Source organism: Oncorhynchus masou, unplaced genomic scaffold (genome assembly GCF_036934945.1).
Source record: "Oncorhynchus masou masou isolate Uvic2021 unplaced genomic scaffold, UVic_Omas_1.1 unplaced_scaffold_1195, whole genome shotgun sequence".
NCBI classification, from domain to species: Eukaryota; Metazoa; Chordata; class Actinopteri; order Salmoniformes; family Salmonidae; genus Oncorhynchus; species Oncorhynchus masou.
Window position 1 is genome coordinate 89,722 of NW_027001726.1, and position 8,972 is coordinate 98,693.

General features: G+C 50.2%; 1 pseudogene; it reads left to right on the forward strand.

The window, feature by feature from the left end:
- The first annotated feature begins 4,317 nt into the window (after positions 1-4,317).
- Positions 4,318-8,110, forward strand: LOC135529645 (carbohydrate sulfotransferase 12-like; annotated as a pseudogene).
- Positions 8,111-8,972: the final 862 nt, after the last annotated feature.

The following is an 8,972-nucleotide window of genomic DNA, read 5'->3' on the forward strand; positions in this document are numbered from 1 at the left end:
TGGGTCTACTGTAGAGTCTGGGTCTACTGTAGAGACTGGGTCTACTGTGGAGACTGGGTCTACTGTGGAGACTGGGACTATAGAGACTGGGACTATAGAGACTGGGTCTACTGTAGAGTCTGGGTCTACTGTGGAGTCTGGGTCTACTGTAGAGTCTGGGTCTACTGTAGAGACTGGGTCTACTGTGGAGACTGGGTCTACTGTGGAGACTGGGTCTACTGTGGAGACTGGGACTATAGAGACTGGGACTATAGAGTCTGGGTCTACTGTAGAGTCTGGGTCTACTGTAGAGACTGGGTCTACTGTAGAGTCTGGGTCTACTGTAGAGACTGGGTCTACTGTGGAGACTGGGTCTACTGTGGAGACTGGGACTATAGAGACTGGGACTATAGAGTCTGGGTCTACTGTAGAGTCTGGGTCTACTGTGGAGTCTGGGTCTACTGTGGAGTCTGGGTCTACTGTAGAGTCTGGGTCTACTGTAGAGACTGGGTCTACTGTGGAGACTGGGTCTACTGTGGAGACTGGGACTATAGAGACTGGGACTATAGAGACTGGGTCTACTGTGGAGTCTGGGTCTACTGTAGAGTCTGGGTCTACTGTAGAGACTGGGACTATAGAGACTGGGACTATAGAGTCTGGGTCTACTGTAGAGCACACCCTAATTGTCAAACAAACAAAAACAAAGGCAAAGTCTCATGTTTTGTTGTTTTCAAAAAAGCGTTTGACTCAATTTGGCATGAGGGTCTGCTATACAAATTGATGGAAAGTGGTGTTTGGGGGGAAAAGCGTACGACTTTATAAAATCCTTTGTGTACAGCATAAAACATAGAATAACACGGAGCAGAAATAGACCGATACCCGCTAATGATCAAAATCCAGAAAAGAGTCATTCAATTCTACAGCCACCTATAAAAGGAAGCAATTCCCAAACCTTCAATAACAAAGCTATCACCTACAGAGAGGTGAACCTGGAGAAGAGTCCCTGGTCCTGGGGCCCTGTTCACAAACACAAACAGACCTCACAGAGCCCCAGGACAGCAACACAATTAGACCCCCAACCGAATCATGAGAAAACTAAAAGATAATTATTTGACAAACTGGAAAGAAAAATCAGAGCAAACTGGAATGCTATTTGGCCCTAAACAGAGAGTACACAGTGGCAGAATACCTGACCACTGTGACTTACCCAAACGTATGGAAAGCTCTGACTATGTACAGACTCAGTGAGCATAGCCTTGAGAGAGAGAGAGAGAGGTGGGTCAGTGAATGGTTACATTGTGTTCAACAGGAGCTGTATACTCTGTCTACTGTATAAATGAATGTTGTTTGTAGAGTGTGTGTGGTTGGGTGGGTGGGAGAGGCGGAGGAGTATTTCAGTAGTTGGTGGTGTTGGAGGTAAAACAGTCAGACATTATTCATCCTATAGCACATAACCCAACATGTTCAGGTGGACTAGAACCCAACATGTTCAGGTGGACTAGAACCCAACATGTTCAGGCGGACTAGAACCCAACATGTTCAGGCGGACTAGAACCCAACATGTTCAGGTGGACTAGAACCCAACATGTTCAGGTGGACTAGAACCCAACATGTTCAGGCGGACTAGAACCCAACATGTTCAGGCGGACTAGAACCCAACATGTTCAGGTGGACTAGAACCCAACATGTTCAGGCGGACTAGAACCCAACATGTTCAGGCGGACTAGAACCCAACATGTTCAGCAGGCGGACTAGAACCCAACATGTTCAGGCGGACTAGAACCCAACATGTTCAGGCGGACTAGAACCCAACATGTTCAGGTGGACTAGAACCCAACATGTTCAGGCGGACTAGAACCCAACATGTTCAGGCGGACTAGAACCCAACATGTTCAGGCGGACTAGAACCCAACATGTTCAGCAGGCGGACTAGAACCCAACATGTTCAGGTGGACTAGAACCCAACATGTTCAGGTGGACTAGAACCCAACATGTTCAGGCGGACTAGAACCCAACATGTTCAGGCGGACTAGAACCCAACATGTTCAGGCGGACTAGAACCCAACATGTTCAGGCGGACTAGAACCCAACATGTTCAGGCGGACTAGAACCCAACATGTTCAGGCGGACTAGAACCCAACATGTTCAGGCGGACTAGAACCCAACATGTTCATGTGGACTAGCCTGTATGTCGGCTATGTCTGTCTGTCTGTCAGCTATGTCTGTCTGTCTGCCTACAGCGTGGAAAAATACTTCAGATTGATCTATGAGCTGAATTTTTACTAAATATTTGTATAAAATATTTTATATACGATGTTATTTATTCTTATGGTATTATACAATTTGTCTATCTAAATGATTTATTTCATAGCCATATTAAAATATATTAAAACATGATTTCATATTATAAGTCTGTTTTTAAATGACCTAACGTGACAAAGCTTCTCCTTGCTGCCTGGTATTTTTGGCAGCTGACTGGTGGTAGCTATTAAAGCACTGTATTTATGTCCTGTGGGTTTGAAATAGCACATAGAGAGAGAGAGAGAGAGAACAGCTGAACAGCAGAACCCGAGACAGAGCTGCATTTCCTTCCAAAGTATATATATAAAAAATAATAATAATAATCCCCAATTTTGAAACCCTTATTCAAGGTTTCAAAGACCTGTCTGATGAGAATAGGCTACTCGTCCTGTTGGGGAGAACAGAGAGCTGTCTGCCGTACATTGCTGTCTGCCATGAAATGAGGGACACTGTCTGACAGACCATGTCCTCTATGCCATTGTCATTGTCCATTGTATGGTTATTTTGACCCGTAAACAGGGCACATTTGAAAAAGAGACCTAGGGCTCTATGTCTTCCCTGTTAAAAATAAAAAATAAAATTAGGCCCTGTGAGTGTTTAAAACAGAACTCTCCCCTGACGAGACACACAGAGAGAGACACAGAGAGAGAGACACAGAGAGAGAGACACAGAGAGAGGAGACAGAGAGAGAGAGACAGAGAGAGAGTCAGAGAGAGAGAGAGACAGGGAGAGAGAGAGACAGAGAGAGACAGAGAGACATAGCGAGAGAGAGAGAGACAGAGACAGAGAGAGAGTCAGAGCGAGAGGTCAGAGAGGGTTGGTTGAGTTCAGGTTTCTTCACAGCAGCCTGTGAGTTTAACACCCTGATCCTATCCACTGCTGTTCCCACGGACCATTTCTGATATCCACATTAATCAACCATAGTAGGGCTGCCTCTCTGGCCTTCTCTCTTCCTGTGTGTCCTGGAGAGCTACCCTCCTGTAGGGTTGAGCAGGGCTGCCCAACCCTGTTCCTGGAGAGCTACCCTCCTGTAGGTTGGAGCAGGGCTGCCCAACCCTGTTCCTGGAGAGCTACCCTCCTGTAGGGTTGAGCAGGGCTGCCCAACCCTGTTCCTGAAGAGCTACCCTCCTGTAGGTTGGAGCAGGGCTGCCCAACCCTGTTCCTGAAGAGCTACCCTCCTGTAGGTTTGAGACTTCAGGTAGGCCTCAGGTAGACTTCAGGTAGACCTTAGGTAGGCTTCAGGTAGGCTTCAGGTAGGCCTCAGGTAGGCCTCAGGTAGACCTCAGTTATGGTGGTACCATACGGTTTTTGAACTAAGAAAGAAATCTACTCGGCTGCTATATTGTATAATTTAAATCCCAGCAGTTTTGCTTTGACCATGGAGGGACTCTGTAGCCTATGAAATGACCTGTGTTTGAAAACGTGGAGCCTCTGGCAAGTAAGTTTTGGATTCCTTGTTTCATGGTTGCTTTGGCAACGCGTCTGATGGCGGCACCACCTGTATAGAGCCTCAAGGCAAGTTTTGGATTGGATTACCAATTAATATGTACAGGTATATATTTATACATGGGCTAGGAGTTTTTCCTGATCAGATCAGTAACCACTAACTCTACCACGTGTTCGATCAGATCACTAACCACTAACTCTACCACGTGTTCGATCAGATCACTAACCACTAACTCTACCACGTGTTTGATCAGATCACTAACCACAAACTCTACCACTTGTTTGATCAGATCACTAACCACTAACTCTACCACTTGTTTGATCAGATCACTAACCACTAACTCTATCACGTGTTTGATCAGATCACTAACCACTAACTCTATCACGTGTTCAATCAGATCACTAACCACTAACTCTACCACGTGTTCGATCAGATCACTAACTCTACCACGTGTTTAGACACAGTTTATGTGTGTTGGTGTGACTCCTGGATTCTTTTCACCTGTTGTCTCTCAGGTGTTGTCGTCAGCAACCAGGATGTGTTTCCCTTAGTGACCGTCGGGCCATGGAGCTGAGATAACTCCGCCCCTCTGCTGTGGTAACCATGGGAACGTCCCGATGCTTCCGTCTGGCGTTCCTGCTGGGGTCTGTGTTAATGGTCCTGCTCATCATCCTCTATTGGGACGACGTGGGAGCGCTCAATCTCTACCCCCACGACCCTCATGACCTTTACCCCCATGACCCTCACCCCCACCCCACCTCACCCAGCTCCTCCACACCCACCAAACCCCCACCCAGGGACACAGAGGAGCAAGCGGCCCACAAACCCCCCAGAACCACAGAGCCTGACCGGCCTGAAGAGGGGAGGAGGGCGACCCCCAAACCCCCAGGGGAGGAACACCCCCTCCCCCAAGTAACAGACTCCTCAGAGCTGGAGGAGAGGTGGAGAGGAGAGGAAGGGAAGCGAGAAGAGGAGAGAGTGAGGCAGGTGGAGGAAGAGAAAAGAGAGGAGGAGGGGGAGGAGACAGGAGGAGAGGAGGAGGCGGATCAGTCATATGTGTTCTGGGAACGGAACATTAGAATTCCCAGGAAAATTCCGGACGTTTGATCAGATTCCCAACCGAGAGTTAAACCACCTGATCGTAGATGACAGACATGAGATCATCTACTGCTATGTTCCCAAGGTAGGGAGAGGAAGAGGACTGTCCGCCCCTCAAAGCCGGGTTCCCCTCTAGGTTTCTTCCTAGGTTCCTGCCTTCTAGGGAGTTTTTTCTAGACACTGTGGTTCTGCATCTGCATTGCTTGCTGTTTGGAGTGATAGGCTGGCTGTCTGTAAAGCACTATGTGACAACTGTTGATATAAAAAAAAGATTTGATCCTCCTCCTTCACCCCTTTGCCTCCCATCCCCTTCCTCCTCTTCCTCCTCCTACCCCTTTGCCTCCTATCCTCCTCCTACCCCTTCCTCCTCTTCCTCCTCCTACCCCTTCCTCCTCTTCCTCCTCCTACCCATTCACCTCCCATCCTCTTCCTCCTCCTACCCCTTTGCCTCCCATCCCCTTCCTCCTCCTACCCCTTCGCCTCCTATCCTCCTCCTACCCCTTCCTCCTAATACCCCTTCCTCCTCTTCCTCCTCCTACCCATTCGCCTCCCATCCTCTTCCTCCTCTTCCTCCCAACCCTTTGCCTCCCATCCTCCTCCTCTTCCTACCCCTTCGCCTCCCATCCTCTTCCTCTCAACCCTTCACCTCCCATCCTCTTCCTCTCAACCCTTCACCTCCCATCCTCCTCCTACCCCTTCGCCTCCCATCCTCGTCCTCCTACCCCTTCGCCTCCCATCCTCGTCCTCCTACCCCTTCGCCTCCCATCCTCGTCCTCCTACCCCTTCGTCTCCCATCCTCCTCCTCCTACTCCTTCGCCTCCCATCCTCCTCCTCCTACCCCTTCGCCTCCCATCCTCCTCCTACACCGTCGCTTCCCATCCTCCCTCCTGTCCTCCACCTCCCTCTAGGTAGCATGTACCAACTGGAAGCGTGTAATGGTGGTTCTCTCTGAGGGTCTGCTGGCTCCGGATGGACAACCTTACCGTGACCCCCAGGCCCTGCCCCCTGACCTCATACACAACTCCTCCCTGCACCTCACCTTCTCCAAGGTCTGTATACTGTCTGTATACTGTCTGTGTACTGTCTGTATACTGTCTGTGTACTGTCTGTATACTGTCTGTGTACTGTGTGTGTACTGTCTGTGTACTGTGTGTGTACTGTGTGTATACTGTGTGTATACTGTGTGTATACTGTCTGTGTACTGTGTGTATACTGTGTGTATGCTGTGTGTGTACTGTGTGTATGCTGTGTGTATACTGTCTGTGTACTGTGTGTATACTGTGTGTGTACTGTGTGTATACTGTCTGTGTACTGTGTGTATACTGTGTGTGTACTGCCTGTATACTGTGTGTGTACTGTGTGTGTACTGCCTGTATACTGTCTGTGTACTGTGTGTGTACTGCCTGTATACTGTCTGTATACTGTGTGTGTACTGTGTGTATACTGTGTGTGTACTGTCTGTGTACTGTGTGTGTACTGTCTGTGTACTGTGTGTGTACTGTGTGTGTACTGTCTGTGTACTGTGTGTGTACTGTGTGTGTACTGTGTGAAGATGCGTCATCCAACTTCTTTATCCCCTTCTCTTCACTCCCTCCTCCTCCTCCTCCATCCTCATTCCCTCCCTCCTCCTCCTCATCCCCTCCCTCCTCCTCCTCCTCATCCCCTCCCTCCTCCTCCTCCTCCTCCTCCTCCTCATCCCCTTCCTCCTCCTCCTCCTCATCCCCTCCCTCCTCCTCCTCCTCCTCCTCCTCCTCATCCCCTTCCTCCTCCATCCTCATCCCCTCCCTCCTCCTCCATCCTCATCCCCTCCCTCCCTCCTCCATCCTCATCCCCTCCCTCCTCCTCCATCCTCATCCCCTCCCTCCTCCTCCTCCATCCTCATCCCCTCCCTCCTCCTCCTCCCCCTCCTCCTCCATCCTCATCTCGTCCCTCCTCCATCCTCATCCCCTCCCTCCTCCTCCTCCATCCTCATCCCCTCCCTCCTCCTCCTCCTCCCTCCTCCTCCATCCTCATCCCCTCCCTCCCCCTCCTCCATCCTCATCCCCTCCATCCTCCTCCTCCTCCTCCTCCTATAGTTCTGGCGTAGGTATGGCCGTCTCTCCCGTCACCTGATGAGGGTGAAACTGCAGAGTTACACCAAGTTCCTGTTTGTCCGCGACCCCTTCGTCCGACTCATCTCCGCCTTCCGGAACAAGTTCCAACAGCCCAACGAAGACTTCTACCGCCAGTTTGGCTCGGTCATGCTACGTCGTTATGGAAACGAAAGCGGGACCTCCAGGGTTCCGGAGTCAGCGGCGGAGGCGTTCGAGGCGGGGATCCAGCCGTCGTTCCCGGAGTTCGTCCGGTATCTCCTCGACCCCCAGACGGAGCAGGAGCAGCCGTTCAACGAACACTGGCGCCAGGTGGGTGGGTGGGTGGGTGGGTGGGTGGGTGGGGGTGTATGTTTGTGCATGTGTGTGTATGTGCGTGTGTGTTTGTGTGCATGTGTGTGTGCGCGTGTGTCTGCGTGTGTGTGCGTGTGTGTGTACGTGTGTGTGCGTGTGTGTGTGCGTGCGTGTGTGTTTGTGTGCATGTGTGTGTGTGTTTGTGTGCATGTGTGTGTGCGCGTGTGTCTGCGTGTGTGTGTGTGTGTGTGTGTGTGTGCGTGTGTGTGTGTGTACGTGCGTGTGTGTGCTCTCAACCCAACTGTACTCAATTAACTTCTTCTCCTCTCCAGGTGTACCGGCTCTGTCACCCCTGTCAGATCCACTATGATTTCATCGGCACGCTGGAAAACCTGGAGGACGACTCGGATCAGCTGCTCCGGATCCTGGGCCTGGAAGACCAGATAAAGTTCCCGCCTAGCAACCGGAACCGCACGGCGGCCAGCTGGGAACGGGATTGGTTCGCTGAGGTTCCGGCCGAGTTGAGGAGGAAGCTGTACAGTTTGTATGAGCCAGACTTTGAGCTGTTTGGGTATCCTAAACCAGAGAGTCTGCTCCATCACTGATAGGCTGTTTGGGTATCCTAAACCAGAGAGCCTGCTCCATCACTGATAGGCTGTTTGGGTATCCTAAACCAGAGAGCCTGCTCCATCACTGGTAGGCTGTTTGGGTATTCTAAACCAGAGAGCCTGCTCCATCACTGACAGGCTGTTTGGGTATTCTAAACCAGAGAGCCTGCTCCATCACTGATAGGCTGTTTGGGTATTCTAAACCAGAGAGTCTGCTCCATCACTGATAGGCTGTTTGGGTATTCTAAACCAGAGAGTCTGCTCCATCACTGATAGGCTGTTTGGGTATTCTAAACCAGAGAGTCTGCTCCATCACTGATAGGCTGTTTGGGTATTCTAAACCAGAGAGTCTGCTCCATCACTGATAGGCTGTTTGGGTATTCTAAACCAGAGAGTCTGCTCCATCACTGATAGGCTGTTTGGGTATTCTAAACCAGAGAGTCTGCTCCATCACTGATAGGCTGTTTGGGTATTCTAAACCAGAGAGTCTGCTCCATCACTGATAGGCTGTTTGGGTATCCTAAACCAGAGAGCCTGCTCCATCACTGATAGGCTGTTTGGGTATTCTAAACCAGAGAGTCTGCTCCATCACTGATAGGCTGTTTGGGTATTCTAAACCAGAGAGCCTGCTCCATCACTGATAGGCTGTTTGGGTATTCTAAACCAGAGAGCCTGCTCCATCACTGATAGGCTGTTTGGGTATTCTAACCCAGAGAGCCTGCTCCATCACTGATAGGCTGTTTGGGTATTCTAAACCAGAGAGTCTGCTCCATCACTGATAGGCTGTTTGGGTATTCTAAACCAGAGAGCCTGCTCCATCACTGATAGGCTGTTTGGGTATTCTAAACCAGAGAGCCTGCTCCATCACTGATAGGCTGTTTGGGTATTCTAAACCAGAGAGTCTGCTCCATCACTGATAGGCTGTTTGGGTATTCTAAACCAGAGAGTCTGCTCCATCACTGATAGGCTGTTTGGGTATTCTAAACCAGAGAGTCTGCTCCATCACTGATAGGCTGTTTGGGTATTCTAAACCAGAGAGTCTGCTCCATCACTGATAGGCTGTTTGGGTATTCTAAACCAGAGAGTCTGCTCCATCACTGATAGGCTGTTTGGGTATTCTAAACCAGAGAGTCTGCTCCATCACTGATAGGCTGT